Source organism: Strigops habroptila, chromosome Z (assembly GCF_004027225.2).
Source record: "Strigops habroptila isolate Jane chromosome Z, bStrHab1.2.pri, whole genome shotgun sequence".
Classification (NCBI taxonomy): Eukaryota; Metazoa; Chordata; class Aves; order Psittaciformes; family Psittacidae; genus Strigops; species Strigops habroptila.
The window spans coordinates 98,551,168-98,570,281 of record NC_044302.2 but is presented as its reverse complement, the minus strand read 5'-3'; the positions used below and the strand labels follow the sequence as shown (position 1 = coordinate 98,570,281).

The 19,114-nt window shown below is 42.1% G+C and overlaps 1 protein-coding gene across 1 annotated transcript in view; it reads left to right on the top strand.

Annotated features, from left to right (window-relative positions):
* Nucleotides 1-764: 764 nt before the first annotated feature.
* The window catches only part of ST8SIA5 (ST8 alpha-N-acetyl-neuraminide alpha-2,8-sialyltransferase 5), a 71,665-nt gene continuing 53,315 nt past the window's right edge, over nt 765-19,114 (top strand). Inside the window, exon 1 of the mRNA XM_030470056.1 lies at nt 765-833. The gene's annotated coding sequence lies outside the window, so the exon portion shown is untranslated. The remainder of the gene's footprint in view (nt 834-19,114) is intronic.

Here is a 19,114-nt window from a genome sequence, read left to right as displayed (position 1 = left end):
GGGACTCACATCTTATAACTACTTCTTCCTGCACGCAGCAGCAGCAGTGAGCAGATACTGTAATGCTAAATGTGTTCACAGTAATAAATGGCATTGCAAAAACTGTCTGTAATCAGGGGTGAAAGCATCTGTTGTGGTGCTGAACATTTGTTCATGGTCAGTTCTTTACAAAGCAGTATTTTTCATTTTACAAGCAGAAGGGTGATTTTTATAATGTCTCTCTCCCACAGTGCTCCCTTGAAAGCTGAAAAATAAACTTTGTACTCTTCAGTGTCTTTGATAACTGTGATGCATCAGGTTTCTGCAGAGCAATTCTGTCAGTGATGCATGAGACAAAGTAGCATCCAAGCCATTCTTCAAAGTTTTCATTTGGTCAAAATGCCAGCAGTCAATGTACCTGTTTTTGTCATTAGTTGGAACAGACAGGAACTGGTTTTTTATCCTTGGCCTGAGAGTGTTTCATAATCAAATGTTCCTTTAAAGCTGGGACATTACATTAACATCAGAAAAAAAAAAAAGAAAAAAAAAAAGAAGAAGAAAGAATTTCTCTCTTAGGCATTGCCATATGTCTTTCCAGGTGGAAATACAACAGGGTGCATTAAGGCAAGGATTGTGGAGGGACCCTGTTGTGCTTGGCTTTTGGAAAGCATATGGTGCAATAATATTCCAGCTCTGACTGTAATTTTTTCTTCTTTTGTCTTCTCTGGCAAGTCATTCTAATATATATTCAACTATTCTGCTTGTGCCTAGGAATAGAGTGCTCCTCCATCTTCAAAACCACGTGTTAGATCAAGTCCCACTTCAGAGAAAACTGTGGAAAAAACACAGAACAGGTATGAAAAATTTCCTCACTAATTGTCTGAACCACCTTTGCAGCATAGAAGAGGTTACAGAAGCTTGGATTTGAGTGGCCTGAATGGAGATGTTAGGATGCTGAAATTCCAGGAGAAGGAATTTCTCCCCATCTTAAAGCAGTAGCTGCTCCAAAGGAAAACAGTGCTGGTCTTCAGCCAATTTTTTCTATCCCTGCAGTAATGCTGAGCTCAGCTGGCTTGGTCTCAGGGCTTCCTTCCTAGCCTTGGAGGTGACTGCGTGGAAAGTGTTGAATGTCAGAATTTATTATTTATTGTTTAAGTTTCTCAGTGCACACTCTTCAGGGCATAATGCTGCAGAAGTGTTAGCAAAACCTCAGTTCCTATCATCCTGCTCTTCTGTGCTTGGCCAGGCATGTCTAGGAATACACAGCAAGCTTCACATCTCCAGGGCCTCCAGTTGTGTGGAATCCAGTGAAAAGCTTCAGATACATAGAATCATATAATCCCAGACTGGTTTGGGTTGGAAGGGGCCTTATATCTCACCCAGTTCCAACCCCCTGCCACAGGCAGGGACACCTTCCACTAGAGCAGGTTGCTCCAAGCCCCTGTGTCCAACCTGGCCTTGAACACTGCCAGGGATGGGGCAGCCACAGCTTCTCTGGGAAAAGTCTGTGCCAGCGCCTCAGCACCCTCACAGGGAAGAGCTTCTGCCTAAGAGCTCATCTCAATCTCCCCTCTGGCATATTAAAGCCGTTCTCCTTGTCCTGTCCCTACAGGCCCTTGTCCAAAGCCCTTCTCCAGGTTTCTTGTGGCCCCTTTAGGCAGTGGAGCTGGTCTAAGGTCATCACGGAGCTATATGTTTCTGCAAGTATAAACACATTAAGGAGTAAAGGAACAGGGAGAAACATATATAGCAAACCTTCACAATTCTGATAAGCCTCAACTTTTTAATGAGAAATGTTGAGAAACATTCCCATAAACTGTAGAGTTTTGAGGTTGCCTTTATTCTAAGGTAAGCATATTACGGGTCCAAAGGGAGCTCCTTATGAACACCAACTCTTCTCCATCAAGTACATACATGGGTGTCAGAGAAACATTTTATCCCTGCTATTCCCTCTTCTCCCAGGGAATCCTCAAATTTGTCTGATTTGGGAGTTTTAGTCTACCAGTAGGAAAGTTGCTGTATGGAGTGGTCATTAATTTCACTGTGTTAAGAGTCCAGATTTTAAACAGAATGAGTTGCCCAGAGCTTGGGCAACTAAGCTAAGCGGCAATGTCAAGTAAACATGCAACGACAGAATACAGAGATTGCAAGTTGTACCAGGAATGGAGAAATCCTGCAATGTAACTTCTTGCTTGTTAGCTTATTTACGTGAGCTCACACATTCATCCAGCTTTAAAACTTCAAAACTGATTTGAAGTGTAAAATGTGATGGAGAGTCGATAAGGCAGGGACATTGCTCCAGATGTCATCTGCAATCTGGTGTTATTGTTGTCTTACTGGAGATCTACCTGGAGGCTTTTTGCAGGGGCAGAGAGCTGCTTTGTGCTGTGTGTTAAACAAACACTAGCAGGTACTGCTGGCCTCAATTAGCTGTTAATCTAATAGCCCAGATTCTGCAAATTTTAACCTATTTCCTGTTACCACTATACTGATGTGAGTGGCCCCAAACAGGCCAGTGCTTGAGTCAAGTTACTCATGAGAGTGTTTGCAGGATTAACCTGTAGATTCAGCATTTAACTCGAAATGATGAAGGAAATAAATCTTCTGCCCCCCCCCTTTTTTTTTCTTTCTAGCTGTCATAGCTGTAAAAAGTTGTATTGATTTACTATTTTAGATTTAGAACCTTGTTCACATTTTAAGAGAAATAAACCTCTTCAAAGACAGCTTGACAGTGGAAATGCTTCTAAGAGTTTTACTGGCTGCAGGGGATTTCAGTGCCACTGGTACAACTGTAAGAGCTGTTTAAAGGCAAGGATTTAGCTCAAGAGTGAGGCTTCCCCCAACATGAACAGCTGTTCCTTGTCACATAAGAGAGAAAAGCTGCAAAAGGAAATAAAGTAGGGAGTGAATAAAACTGCTGCTCCCTGCAAATATCCCTCACAAAGTCTTTATTGTAGGAGGGCTTTCCAGCTCGTGATGCAGGAGCCAAGGCAGGGGGTGGGTTTCGTGGGCTGGGCTGAAATTTTACATCAGGAGGAAGCTGAAACCCAGCATTGGTGGAAGCTGGCTGTGATGCATAGGTGAAGGCTGGATCTGCCTTGATGCTTAGGGGATGTGAAGGAGGGAGTGATTCAATGAGCAAAAGAAGCAGGAGTCCATGAGTGGCAGTGGAGGACAAACTGAGAAAAAGGGGTTATCTGGCATAATGGGAGGGCAGCCACAGCATGTAGAAAAGGTAAATAAGTAATCACAGTAAAATAAGGGGCAATTTGCTTGGAAAATGCCTGGTTGCTGCTGCTCTCCTGGGCTGGCTGGATTTCTTACAGATGGTACGTGCTGTTCTCTCTACAGCATGTTTCTGATACAATTATGCAAACCTTTCCAGGAAATCTAGCTCCACAGTGGTCTGCATTGATGTAAAAGCTTTGTTAAAGATTGTGAATCAACTCCAAACACAAAAGATTTTTTTTTCAAGCATTGATTTTTTTTTTTTCTTTTTGAGTAAGATACTTTTGCATGGAAGTAAATGAGAGTTCAGAGGCAGGTACTGGCACATCTGTAAGATGCATACATGTTATGGGAGGGAGGATTGCAAGCTAAAGATGACTTGCAGTTAGCTGCTGAACCTCATGCGCGCTTTCGCTTGCTTCCTTTAGATGTGCTAGCAAGCTGTTAACACCTGCACTGAACATACAATTGCCAAAAAATCTGAGGAGTATTTAACTAATAGTAGTTTCATACATTAAGAGAATGGTGTGAAATTATAGAGGTAGGAAATAAAGAGGGGTCATAATGGAAAATGGCTGTGTGATGAAGTGTAAACAAATCAGAAGTTAAATTAAGTCCTATTAAATCTGACTCAGTTATGATTTGCCTCAACTTGACTTCTCTGGGGTTGCACGGTGGTTTTTTTCCTGTGCTACCTAAATAGTATTTGAACATTGTGCAGATGCTTCCAAGTTAATCAAATGAACAATCACTTCAGCATGAGCGTGAGTTTTAGGGATGAGTGATCAGGGCATTTGCTGAGGCTGCAGATCATATGGGACCCTGTTAACCTACCGCAGATCATCCAGTGTGTGGATGGGAGTGGGAGAAGACAAGAACTGAATTTTAGCATTTCACCCTACAAAGGTGACATTGGCTCTGCCCTTGAAGAAAGAGATTTAAGATCTTACTTTCTGTTTCCAAGTAAATCTTTTATCCACGATCCAGTATCCAGTATCCACTATCCATCAATATGCTGAGAGGTTGCAGTAATGACTCTTTCCATCACGTCCAGCAAGGCTGCTAGCAGCACAGCACCTCTCTGACATAACACGCTCTAATTACATGCAAGGTTTTTAAGAGTGCTGAAACATGACAGAAAAGAGAAGAACATAGAAGCCAAGATTTCAAAAAATGATGGACCAGGACTTCCAAGACAAACTCCAATAGAGAAAATGCATGGGCAAAAAGAAAAAATACTTAGATATTCATGTAGGAATGCAGAAACCACAAACGCAGACTGCAGCAGTTGCAATTAAATGCACTACAGAGGGATGATTCATCACCCATGTCCTACAACAGCTTTACTTTGGAGAACTAAATGACTCTCCAGCCACCCATTCAGCCCTGTGCTCAGCACTGTCTGGCACCCTGTCTCTGGGCAGAAGGCCAGAATACTTAAGAGTGTAGAATCATAGAATCCCAGACTGGTTTGGGTTGGAAGGGACCTTAAAGCTCATCCAGTTCCAAGCCCCTGCCACAGGCAGGGACACCTTCCACTAGAGCAGGTTGCTCCAAGCCCCTGTGTCCAACCTGGCCTTGAACACTGCCAGGGATGGGGCAGCCACAGCTTCTCTGGGAAAAGTCTGTGCCAGCGCCTCAGCACACTCATAGGGGAGAACTTCCTATAATCTGATCTATAGGATATAGAAGTACTTTGAAAGTAGCAAGTTGATCAAGCTTCAGGGAATTTTTGTTGAAAGGTTGTGTGGTATTTGCAGATCTATTATGTACTGACTACACTGAATGTGATGAAGAAGAGAGAGCCAGGAGACTCTGGTCTCCAGGATTTACACAGGAAAGGAAAATTTGAAAAATGGGAAACAGTCTATCTCATTAAACAGGTCAGCTGTCCATTTTCTAACCCATAGACATGATACACTCTGGATGATGCCTGGGCAGCCATGCATAAGGGAAGGGACAACCTTAAGTTGTTGCAAAGTTTCCAGACAGCTTTTAGAGTCCAAGTCTAACTGTGTGGACAATTGGATCAGTACAGCTTTGGTACTATAGACAGTATTGGGTTAGGATTTAATTTGAGCAACACCTTTTTACTGAATTCAGGGAATGACAGCTTGCTGATTTTACCTCTAGCTCCTTTTTCCTTTTTTCAGCTTTTACTTGGAAATTATTTTTAAATTGACATGTGGGAGGTGTATTAGGTCACTGAAAGTGACAGACTGGAGATGTAATCAATAGTTCATTTTTGAGAAAGAGGGTGCCAGAGGAGGTGTTGCTGATCAGGTGAATTGCTGTAATGGCACTCAGTCACACACCAAGAAAATGACTTCTTATTGCATTTGCTCATCATCATCAGTTGTAACCCTTAGTATTCATTTTATCAACTTCCCAGTGATTCCCCAAAGAACTGGGATGCATTTGCCTTACAAAACTCTCAAGAGTACGACTCTTTCTATTTGGATGTTAAGATATGCAAAGGATTGTTGTAAAATATTTAAATTCATTGCTTATAACTGTCAATACAGTCTCTGATAGGAAAATTATCTTTAATTAGTACAAGAGAAATAGCTTACTAAAAATCTCACTGGGTCTCTCTAGGTCTCACCAGTGAGGATACAGACCCCCTGAGGAACTCTTAGTTCTCTTTTTCAAGACAGAAGGAGAAGTACAACCTCTGAAATGAAATCTCACCCTACTGTCTTTGCCCTTTAATGCTAAGTTAGAAGAGCATCTTTCTGTGTGACAAGTTTAAACACTGACAGTGTTTCTTCATTCTTAGCTACTTGTGTGGTTTGAGCAAAATGCCTCTTTTTGGACATGTAACGCTGGGCAAATCAGCAGTTCCAATTTGTGAACTCAGTTATATATATCCTGACTTGAGATCTGAGAAGGAAATAGCTGTTGGCCTGTTTTTACTGGCAATGTGAGAACTATATGCTCAGTTACAAGTTCTGTTTTGCTGCTGCTCCTGTCAATACCTCATAAGTGATTTTACATGTAAAAATTCTGTGTGATCATCTTTGCTGGAGGGACTCTGTGTGCCATGTTCCAAGGCCAGGCTGGATGGGGTTTGGAGCAACCTGGTCTAGTGGAAGGGAGGTTGGAACTGGATGAGCTTTAAGGTCCCTTCCAACCCAAACCATTCTGTGATTCTATGATTCTATAGGGAAGCGTGATCTTGGGAAGCGTTCAGTGTTTTGTCATTCAGTGTTCCTGAACTGTAAGCTGCTATCTCCTCTTTTAAAGCAATTTCTTATTTTTCAATCATATTTATTTTACAGTTGATTTGAAAATTCCATTACTTTTAATATTTCAATTTTGATATATTTTTTAGTATCTTAGTAAGGGGCTTTTATCTATGAATAATCTTTCCTTGCTAGTCATGTAGTTTATGACATTTCTAGAATCTAACAATCTGTTCTGAAAAGAAAAGCAGCTATGAAGTTTTAGTGTATGTCTGTGCTTGTGCTTATTGAAGATAACCATTAAGAACCTCTAGTTCAATGTATATCTAATTTTTGACAATAAGATTACAACCAGTGGAATTTTCTTAGCGTGGGCACCTTCCTAGACCTGCAGCTGAAATTGATCCACTTCGCAGATAGACAGCTAATAATAAAAATAATGAAAATACCAGTTTCAAAGAGCAGATTCAAGGTACTGCAGATATCTGTCCCCTTCACACCTCAGTAGATATATTCTGCAAGAAGTTTGTATTCTTTATGATGAAACCCCAAAGCATTGCTGTTGTCTATGGTAGAGTAATCCACAGCTTACAGAGACCTATGCTCTGGAATTAAAATCACCAGAAAACCAGGAATATTGTTTCTTGCAAAATAGTTTGGGCTCAGCTAAAGTGGCATGGCTCCTGTTGCTTTTCATCCAAGTTTTTGACATCTCTTAAGGCTTAGAAGAAAATGAGAAGTATTATTAGTCAGGTGAATGAATCCCACCTGCAGTGCTTTTCATTATCTAACCAAAAAACCCCCAAAGTTTCAGTAAGAGGTGAAAGCAAATTGCTTCTGGTCCTAGACCTCAAAACTCATCAGATTTTCTGGGCCACATAGCGAGTTATTTCTTACATGCTTTTTTTCACTGTTGATTAATTTCTGGTAGCACCTTGTAGATAGATAGGAAAGAAAATCTGTCCTGAGAAAAACTACTGAAGTTTTGTAGAGTTTCAAAGCAGATTTATTAAGTGGACTGCTGGGAACATTCATTCAAACATTGCAAGAGGCTCCTAGGAGAGACTGGAATCTCCATCTTTGGAGATACTCAAAACTTCACTGGAGAAGATCCCGAGCAACCTGTCACAGTTTCAGAGTAGGCCTTCCTCTGAGTAGCACGTTGGACTAGAGTGCCTACCAGAGTTCGTACTTTCATAAAGTAATCTGTGATCATATGAGATTTTGGCTTTCTGAGTGTGAGACTTCAATCCCAGTTTAGCCATGGAATCTCCTACTTTGAGCTGAGTGAATGTGTCACTCTGATCTTAGTTCCCATTATGTATTCAGAGAGTGTTTGGCCGGTATTGATGATCCTAGTCTGTCTTTCTATGTTCACCATTCATCCATGAAACTTCTCCAGCTTGATACTTCTTCTTTTTTCCAGGAATTTTTGGGTGATGATGAAATTTTAAATGATGACATTTAAATTAAATTATGGCATTTAAATGAAACCATCCTGTTTTCTTGGTTTCTGTCCCTACCAATAAGAACTAGAACGCTTTTTTAAAGAGGAAAGAAATTAAACCAAAAATATACGAAGGAAGGGAGGTGGTTTGGATGGGTGACTATGTCATCTGTACACTGGGTTTAATCCATGTCAGTTGTTGTAGTCTTGGCTCTGCCACTTCCACATTGTGGGGTCACTATCTTTGGATGCCTTTTCCTGCCCATGGCTTGGGAACAGCTTTCTACAGTTAAATCTGTGCTCTGGGCATCAACCAGCTTGGAGGTAAGGAATATGGGAGTTTACTTTGAAGAGGACTGAGCTTAGCCCAGCCACCAGGCTACAAAGGTGGAGGAAGGCTGAGGTGAACCCTGGCACACAGCAATTTAGGAGGCTGCAATTTATTTCCCACAGCCATATATATATATATATATATCTGCTCTCCTGCATCATTGTGTAAACTCATAGTGCCACATTTTGATATAGAGCAGGAGTCAAAGTTGCTACAGGGATTTCAAAAAGAAGTGAATGAGGCTTTATTCACCTATCAGTAACGCAAAGAACCAGAGCTCAAGAGAGAGATAATATCAGGTTTGCCCATGACAAGGTGTGGGTTGGCACACCCAGGTTAAAGGGAAGAGGTGCTGGCTAGGGCCTGCACTCAGCTTGTTGCTGTGAGACATGCTGGCTGCACTGGAGCACACTTGAAGTCTTATGTTTGAGCCAGGGGCTCCTGACGTGGGTTCGAGTGCACTTTAAGCAAATTTGCAGATGACCCCAGGCTGAGTGCTGTGGTTGACACACCTGAGGGATGGGATACCATCCAGGGGGACCTGGACCAGCTCTAGAAGTGAGTCCATGTGAACTCCGTGAGGTTTAACAAAGCCAAATGCAAGGTGCTGCACATGGGTTGGGGCAGCCCCTGGTATCAGTATGGTCAAGACCCACTCCCAAAGAGGAGGTGAAAGCAGGTATTGATGATGGAGTGAGAGCAGCTCTGCTAAGAAGGTCTTGGAGTGCTGGTGGATGAAAAGCTGGAGATGACCCGGCCATGTGTGCTTGAGCCCAGAACCCTGCCATGTGCTGGGCTGCACCCCCAGAGCGTGAGCAGCAGGTCAAGGAAGGGGATTCGCCCCCTCTGCTGTGCTCTGGGGAGGCCTTCCCTTCCTGGGGGGGGTCCAGCTCTGGTCCAGTCCTGGCCCAGCTCTGGGGCAACAGCACAAGAGGGACGTGGAGCTGCTGGAGCGAGGCCAGAGGAGGCCCCGGAGCTGCTGCGAGGGCTGGAGCAGCTCTGCTCTGGAGCCAGGCTGAGAGAGCTGGGCTGGGGCAGCCTGGAGAAGGCTCCAGGGAGACCTTGTGGCCCTTTAGTGCTTAAAGGTGGCTTAGAATAAAGATGGGGACAAACTTTAGCATGGCCTGTTACAACAGGACAGGGGTTGATGGTTTTAAACTAAAAAAGTGGTAGATTTAGACTAGATATAAGGATTAAATTCTTTAAGATGAAAGTGGTGAGGCCCTGTCACAGGTTGTCCAGAAAGATGGTAGATGCCCCATCCATGGAGACATTCAGGGTCAGGCTGGATGGGGCTCCAAGCAACCTGCTCTAGTGGAAGTTGTACCTGCCTGTGGCAGGGAGTTGGAACTGGATGATCTTTGAAGGTCCCTTCCAACCCAAACCACTGTGTGATTCTGTGGTACGTCTCAATTGTAGCTGTAAAGAAGCTCACATCTAAGCTCGTCCTTTAAGCACTTTCTGTAGTTACTGGGTAGAGAGAGGCACACCCAAATGGCTGTTTAGCCTGTCTGCCTGCCTTAAAAAGCAGTACAACATTTCTGGAGATGCCAGTTTTTATCTGCTGGCTATAGCAGGAGTCTGCTCTTCTAGAGACCTACCACTCAGAGAGCTAACATTCAATCAAGTTAATTCTGCATTTTACACACCACACACATAGTCTGAGCAGGCCCATGGCAAAAGCCAGCTCATGTTTCCTCCAGAAGGAAAGGTGGATTTAATTTTTCTGAAATTCCAGTTCAGCGAAAGCACAATATATACTTAGATGTATACTATCACTATTAAGCATTAATTACAGATACTATCAGTATTAAGCATTAATCAGACTTTTTATTTGCCAATTCTATTGTAACATGGTTTGGGTTTTTCTTTTGTCTTGCATATACTGTGACACCCGAAAAAGAAGAATAAAACATTATTTGCAGTAAACAGAGTGAAGATCCACAGGTAAAGCAGTATAGTGCCTGAACTGTGGAAGTTGGACGTGTAAAAAGAGAACATTTGGATCACGAACTTTAGGAGCTGGGTACATTTTTGTGCACGGTTTGTTTTTTTCCAGAAGGTAGTCTGATAGTCTGGTATATTATTTACAGTTAGGATATTTGAGTGAACGGACATTGCATTACTTTTTGTGTTAAGAATTATCCGTGTAAGGAAAAAATAGGGCTTGTACTTCTTAATCTACGTGTGTGACGTTCATTGGTTCCCAGGGAAACCATTAAGGTAGGATTTGATGAGTACAAAAGCGAAAATATGATACAGCAGAGTTGGAGGCAGAACCTCTTACAAAAGCCACTAAGAGAGAATGAGTAACCCTAAGTATTAACTAGATTTGAGGTAAAGGTTCCCATTAGTGAATAAGGACCTAAGAATTGATTCTAAGAGTATGGAACAAAATGATACAAAGCAAAGTAATTTCAGAGATGTGACGTGGTGTTTTCAGCCTGCATAATACTTTAATCCTCAGACCTACTCTTCTAAAACCATCATCTGTGGTTAATCAGGAGTGCTTACAGCAGCGATTGAAATGGCCAATTCACTCCTTTTATTCCAATCAAATTTTGCTCTCAGCTACACTGCTGTCCTCTGTATTTGTGAAGGTAGGATCACTTGGGTCTTCCTTTGACTGCCAGCCAAATGAAAAATTGCGTTTGTTTGACTCACTACTCAAGCTGATTTGTTTTCCCTCTGGACATGCACTAGTCTGTAATGGAAAAACCCAAACCACAATTTTTAGGTGCTTTAGAATTTGTTTTCAATGTGTTTTTAAGAAGTCTGGACAGCGCTGAGTCATTGTTCCTAACCTAGTCCTGTATTGGAGCTGTTTCATAGGATGGAGGATTTTTCAGTCTGGCTTCTTTCACCTACTCCTTCAGAGTTTTCCTTGTGCAAGGCAGGAAGGATCACACTGGGTTTCTAGCTTAATCCCTCCTGGGGACAAACAGGAAAGCAGGCAGTGGTACACATGCTAAGATGACAATTTCATCATCACTGTCTTTAACAAAGGGGAAGCTGCATCTTTGTGCTAACGAACCCCTGTAGTGAAGCTCACCATCGTTTCTGAGTCAGATTAATTCTTTCCTTGAGGCTGAAAGGAGCTGCCCAAGTGTCAAGGTACGCAGAGTCCTTGCCTCTCTCAGTAGCTTGTCTCCAGTTTTACTCTTCCTGCACATGATAGTTGACTCTACAGACTCTGAAAAAGAGCTGTTACTCTCTGATACTAGGCCAACACTTGAGCAATAGTCGAACTGAGTGGCTCTAGGCTGCTGTGTAAATTCTTCTAAATTCAGGTGATGAACTATGTGTGTGTTATCTTTGCTGTGAAAGAACAAATTTTAATAACCTGCCATATCCAGTGCTGGCCATTGCGTAACCAACACTACAAGTCATCATCCAAAGGCTGGACTGAAAGAGTTAAGCTTGATACCAACTCCTGGTGTAGGTAAGTTGAAAGTTTGCCCAGCTGGAGATGACAGGTCTGTTCCTCTCTGTGCATGGATGATGTGAAGGATGCTGCTGGCTGCTCTTTCTCCTGTGCTGGTTCATCCCTATTGAAAATCTCTGCTACACGCTGGTATGTTGTGAACTGCCCTGTGCATGGTGTGCTCTTCTGCTTGTGCAGTCATGCCACGTGGACACACAGGAACTGCAGTGCAGTAAAGCTTTGCAGTGGATGGGGTTCATAATCAGAGTGTTGTTCTAAAGGTTTTTAGTAATGGAAGTGTCATGGATGAATTCTTCATCTTCTCTCACTAGGTGATATTTAATTTATCATCAGAGATTGTTGCTTTTCAAGAGTTTATTCCTTTTCAGCTGATGGCTGGAGACTTAAAATTCATGTCTTGTTAGTTTATTGTCATTTTAAGAACTCATTCTCTGAAACCCATGATTATTTTGCCTGAATCTCACACTGAAAAATACAGAAGAGTTTGTGTCCTTCAGAGTGGCAGTAGCACAAAGAAAGCAACCAGATGCCGTTAGCAGACTTCTGCTGGGTTAATGGCCAGCAAAGTCTGGTGAAGATGCCTGGAGCTTTCTAGCATCACTGGTATGATTTTGTACATAATTGCCCATGAGCAGCTACGCAGCATCAAGCTCAGCTACACAACATCTAGCTCAGCCTCAGCATCACGTTGTCAGGCCTGTGCACCCACATATCCCTCCCCACCAGCTTTCCAGCTAAGGCACAGTGAGGCCAAGCACCTCTCAAGGTTACACAGTGAGGCTGTAGCTCTCCTGCAGTTAAAGTCCCCCATCTCTACACGTCTTTCTGTCCTGGCCACTTGTGTGACACTTCTTCATCCTTCTGCCTACTTGAACAGACTGGTTTTCCTGGAAAATCAGCCTGTGATGTGCAAAAATAGAGATATGATGTCGTCAGAAGATTTCAGCAGGGCTTTCTTGAGAATGCCACAGATCACTTAATCAGGCCATCATTCTGCAAACACTTTCAGCTGATGAAAGCCAGCACAGCTGCCAGAGTCTGTTCTTATCACCCTTTCAGTTTCCCTGCTCATGACTCCCATATAGCATCCCCTCTATTTTTTGGGAGTGTCCATGCGCTTGTGCAGTGAATCTGGACTGGGAAGCTGATCCATAGGAAAACTAACCTTTTAAATTCTTTTTCTGCATGGGTTTATTCTGCACTGGATGACCTCTCTGGTAATCAGGATGCATCCATGCAAACACTAATGCTGTGCAAGAGAAGGAGCAGTGCAACAGCAAAGACAGATAGCTGAGGTTTGTGTTTTGCATTGGTAACACCAGCTTAGTCCAGGCCATAGTACTTGTAATACTGCAGCTTCGTGTTATCTTCAGCCATTAAAAAAACATTCTATCTTGGCACACCATGAACGTTTCCATAGAATAATGTAGTCTGGAACAGCTAGTTGGAAATTTTTAAGAAAGTGATATTTATTTTCCTTTTTTTTAATTAGGGCCTGTTGGACGAGATGCTGCACTTTCATTAAGCAACTGTGCAGATATAGGAGAAGTGAAGAAAACCCTTTCTGTATCCAGAATGATATGACTTAGTCTCTTCCAGAGCCAAAAGATGCTTTGTCACCCCAGGGTAGTATGCAAGTGGAAACACAGTGCACAGAGCAGGCTGTGGACACAGAAAATGTGAGGGGAGGAGAAGAGGCCTTGACAGAGGTCAGAGAGGGGAAGGGAGATGTTATACTTTGGATGTTCGACTTGTCAGAATTTGTTTAGTGAATAAACAGAAATGTTTCCCAAAGCTCTTTTCCAGAGCTCTGGGCACATCTGTTGTATGTTCAGAAAAGGAGCTAAAATAACACAGTGGGAGGAAAAAGTTAACTCCCTAACTTCAGACATGGAGAAGGAGCCATATCCACTTCTTGCTATCAAATTCCACCTGTGAGGGGGAAACTTCAGCCTCTAGCCCACCCCAAAAGAGTTGGGAACAAAGAGGTTCCCGGTAGCATGTTCAGGAGGTTATGTTGCCATGGATCCTCTGGAGAACAGGGTCTGACCAGCTCCTGGCATTGCCTTATACCCAGCTCAGTGCCTGTTATACCAGTGTAGCTCATCTTTAACATAAGCAGGATTTTCAGGGGGAAATACAAGTTTTTAGCAGTGATAGCCTGGTTGGAACCAATGAAGATCCCAGTTATCTTTCCTCTTACTTGTCACCAAGCATCTGGAAAAGAAGCCCTAGCAAATGAGTCAGGACAATGTAGGGTTTAAGATATCAACTGAGCCTTTGACAAGGGCTGAAACACGAATGGGAGCAAGGAAAACATGGCAATGGCCCTTGAAGCCAAGCAAAAACTCATTTGCACTGAAAGATGTCTCCTAAAGAACATAGCCTCTCTTCTATGCTTGCTTCCAATTGTACTTGATTAATCAGGTTTCTGTGGGGGTGTTTTCCTTCATTCCTAGCAGCATATTTTTCCATAAGTGATCTTAATCTTCTTGCAGATAATTCATCGTCTGCAAGATCATGACTGTTCCAAAAAGTTGCAATATTTTGCCCTCAGAAACAAATAAAATTCTTATTGGAAAGCCATAAATACCTTTTCAAGACATCAGCCCCACAGAGGTATTTGTTCTTTTAAAAGTAACCATTGTGTGTTTTCCTCCCTGCAAAAAATTGGGGTTGGGGAGTGGAAGTTAGGCTGGATTCGATCCTGTGAAGTTGACTGAAGTTTTCCTGCTGGAGTCTATTAGATAGTGTCAAAGCAGGAAGCATTTATGTGCAATACAGCTGCTTCCAATAGCTTCCCCACCTCCATAAAGGACATCTGTGGCAAAAAGTCCTATTCACTCTGGGAAAAACACATTTCTGTAATAGCTTCCCATCCCCCAGCCAGATGGGATAAAACTGAAGCAGCTGCAGTCCAGGTCCCATGAGAAATACTACAAAAAGTGCAATTAAAATAATTAGTTAATGCCTTTTTTTATCCAGCATGGTAACAAATAAGGGGGGAAAAAAAGCTTGAAATTGCTGTTCTACATATCAGTCTAGTATGATGTTGGATGCTTCCCAGGATTGCTCTAAGCTTACCCTAGGGCTTTAAAAGAGCTTGTGAGTGCTCGACCAGTTGCTGGATTAAGGATCTCTATTACCAATGGTAACAGTAGATTAAAGCCACTTGCACAGTAGATTTTGCTGTGAGAATAACAACAAAAAGGTATGTCTGAATTGATAATGAAATGATTTAGATTCTGCTTCCTCCCTTGGAAATCAAGTTTGCCTCCTATTGATTTAAGCATGTACTGTCTTAGGTTCTGATTAAGCAAAATTTGCTTGATGAGTCAACTTTATGGGGGATGTACAAATGAAAAATACATGGCCAAATACATCCCTGGCACAACTCAGTGAAATCTGGCATTTACCCAGTCGTTAGCTGCTTGTTGTTTGAGGGTTTCTTTGCTAACCTTCAAATGGTGCAGCAAGGGAAGATTTCTTTTGCAGGCATTTTAATTGCTTTTCCTGACGTTTTCATGACAAATAAAGCAGTGTACCAGCAACTGTAGCCTCAGTAAGCTGTATTTGTCATTGCCATAGAAGGTATTTAGTCTGCAGTCAAGTGAGATGACTGAAGGATGAATGTAACCTAAAAACCAGGGCAGATTCTCTTAACAGTCCTTAGCTTCTCTGATTTCACTCTTACATTTCATCCAGGGGCTGAATTATGCAAACATGAATATTTTTTCATTTTATATTCCTATCACTGTTTCCTACCATCCCTGTGGGGGAGCCTGGAAGCCAGGCACCTTGGTGAGGGGCATGAAAATAAGGGAATTTTGACTAATAAGTGCTTCGGGTCACTCAAGCTGTTCCCATCTCCCGCCTTCCTGACAGATGATTGCACAATAGCCTAGCTGAGGAAATTTTGAGCGGCTTACATAGCGATTCTGGGGTGTTAGTACGCAACCTATGTGACTGCCCCGTCCCTGGCAGTGTTCAAGGCCAGGCTGGACACAGGGGCTTGGAGCAACCTGCTCTAGTGGAAGGTGTCCCTGCCCGTGGCAGGGGGTTGGAGCTGGGTGAGCTTTAAGGTCCTTTCCAACCCAAACCATTGTGTGATTCTATGATTCTATAATGTGTCAATGCTCTTAGCCTTTCCATGCATCATCAAAAGAGTTTTGTGTCTCAGTAAGCACTTTGCCATGTGTCAGAGAGTTCCAAAAGCTACGTGCTATATAACTGCGCATTTCCTTTTAATAGTTTCAAATTATTTCATTTCTCTTGCTTTTTAAGTTCTTTCAGTTCTAGGAGAAATGATATTTTAAAATATCAGATTTTCTTCTATTGCCTGGAAATGTAACTCCCTCCTCTCCTCACCCCAGGCCATTTTTGAATGTTACTGGGGGGTGAAGAAATATCACGACGCCCAGATTTGCCTTGCTTTCCTCTTCACTGTGAAAGGAGGGTTAATAGTAGAAGTGGAAAGAAGGTTTACAAAGGGTAGTGCTAGTCATGTGAACACAACACCAGCAGCAAAACTGGCACATGTTGTTTCAGTCGCATGAAAGTATATTTGATTCATTTGCTGATGATCATAAACAATAGCTTTGAGAGTGAAAAAAAGAGAAGCAGAATATTACTAGGAATGTAGGTGAAATTCTGCGTCTTTGTCCCCCTTCAGTGGTAGGTGGCTGCTGGAAATGTGAGTTTCTGTGCCAGTTTTCACTGGAATTAATATTGGCTGTTTCAGTGGACTAAATATGAAGGGGAAAGAAAACATTCATAGCTCACTTCCTTATGTTATTTACTTGACATTAACTTCAACTTGTTTTCATGATCTTTTTATACTTGGCCCTCTCACCAGCATCTAGGCATCCACCATGCAGATACCTGCAACTGAACTGGTCATCCCAAGTTCTCATTATAGTCAGGAAAGAGAGAAGTATTTTTAGGATGTGACTCAGTTGACATAGCTTAGAAATTTACTTCAGGAGGAAACGAACTGTTAGTCTCCGTGGAGTGTATTGACTAGATCTCAGCTAAGAACTGCATGGAGGGTTTTAGTAGGATTTATAGGCACATACATCTATGTTTAGTGCTATTAGTACCTAGATTTCCTGGTTCTCATGAGTTGTGTATGATGTCTCCCTGTCTTAACAAGAATATCCTGGGGCATGTCAAGTAGTTCAGGATGGTGGTGCTTAGGAAACTGAATCCTCTGTACAGGCAGGTGCTCTTGCAGTCCTCAGAATGACAAAGTCGTACGTTAAAAGGCAGAAGAGGTTTTTTTGCCTTTGGAAATCTTTGTACAGTTGTCCTTGTTACTCCTGCAATAACACCTGCAAGGCCAAGAAATGCTATGATTGCTAGTTCAGAAGTGAGAGAAGAGATGCTGAGGAAGGTAAAGATATTCATCTGCACCAGGAAGCCTGCTAAAACATGGAGCTGAGCCCAAACCTCCTCCTAACAAGCAAATATTAGTTAAGTTAGGTGTGTTGTTCCCCCCTGGGATGAGGATAAGGATGAACTCAGCTTTTGGCTTGCTAGAAGGAAGTTTAGGGTTTTATGTTAAAAAAAGGGCTGTATAGTTCTGCAAAAATAGCAAAATAGTTAATGATTTTTTAATTTAATCTCTTTTGATATTAATAACCTATTACAATGAATGGGGTATGAAACACTTGGGGCTCATGTTGGGAGTCAGTTTGGATGGATATTGTTGAACTGTAGCTCTTCTGTAGCTCTGTACCTTTTCACTAGTTGCTGGGAAGATAATACTTTTAACAGGAGCACAGACATGCCTTAATGGGAGAGTGAGGATTGCAAAGAAGGGCAACAGACATGAAATGTGGAGTTAGTGGCTTCCCTGCATATTTTAGGGAAGGGTGCTGTGCTGGTTCCGGGCAGCAGCTGGTGAATTCAAATACGTATTTAACATTCCAAAGTCAAGCTGTGCTCTTGTGTAGGGCCTGTCAGAGCTTGCAGGGATTTACCACGTATGTGGCCCAAAGAAAAGTATGTATTCTTGTTAAGCTGGTGACTGTCTAAACGAAGATGATGTGTCACAGCACAGTGTTTATTGTGAAAGCACTGGTTTTTGCAGTGCTAGCCAATTCCTCTGCTTCATCAACTGGAAGGACCAATGCTGAGGAAAAAGGCATGTCTTTCCTTCACCCAAAGCAGATGGATGCTATATGTGTAGACATGAACTACAGCTTCCTTGGAATCCCAAGCTAAACCTGTAGTGGTATGTGTCCAAGGTGAGGGGATAGCAATGAGCTGTCACAGGGAAATTGATGACAGTACCATAGTTCCCTGCCGTGCTGAAAGGCCTTAAGTTCCCTGTTGGTTTCTATTTGAAGTGGTGCGTTCTTCCAACTGAGAAAAGTGCAAAAATTCTACCCAGGACAGTGTATTGTGAGAGGTGGCTCCACGCCAGAAGGAGGAGAAGCAAGAGAAAGGTGGAGGATAGAAAGCTGTAAATTAAAAAGGGCTAAGGGGCAGTCTTCATACAGCCTTTACACTTTTATTTTAATTTCCTTGTCTGTTAAACTTTAGAGCAAAAGTTTGATCAGTTAATAATGACAGTATGCAACAGTATAGCATGTATCCTCCATAATCTCTTTGTTTTTGTCACAGTAAAAAATAATGGAGAATCTAGTGTAGTTATTGCCCCTTTTCTTCAGCAAATACTTTGTCTCTGAATCCAACAGAAGTGAATTAACAGCATATCTGCTGTTTGCCAGCTACTGTCAGACTGCAAGGATCCCAACAGTACTAGTTAATGATTTTTGTTATCACATCAGGGGAGTGTTTTCCTCATCAATTATCCAACTTTTGGACCTGTGAAGCGTTCTCTGTGAATCTGACACCATGGCTCACTTTCTTAAGTGCTGCATGGACTGCAGAAGAGGAACACTGATTTGGTTGTTCCTGTGTTGTCACATCTGTGAAATGGGAACCAAGATAATGTCACAAAATGAAGATCCAAAATGTGGACACAGTATTTAATTTTAAACTGATTATGAAAAAAAACCTATCTGGTACAGAACATCTTCATTAGTGACTTTTTGCTATTAATGTTCCCACATACTGAATAACATTTGAAAGTTAGATACATTGAAGAATACATTTGTAGATTCTGAGCCCAAACCACCATGTTTTTACTGTGCTTGAGCTCCAGATTGGTTTTCCTCCTTTACCCAGGTCCAAAGCCTTACTCTCCCTGCCACTAGCTATTTTCTTGATGCTGTTTGCTCATGTGAATCTTACTTATTGTCATTTGACAGAAACTAAAACTGCAGTTCAGAAAATACTTTCCCAAGAGTAATTTGTTCCCAGCAAGACCTTTTTAGCTGCACAGTAACATGAAAGCATCAAAGTGCCAGGAGAACTTTTTAAAAATAAACTGCCCTGATGCTAAAACAAGCTTTAATTGATTGAGAATTGCACTGAGCCTGACAATCTCAACCATTTATTATTATTTTTTTCCTTTCAAGCTTCATCTTCAT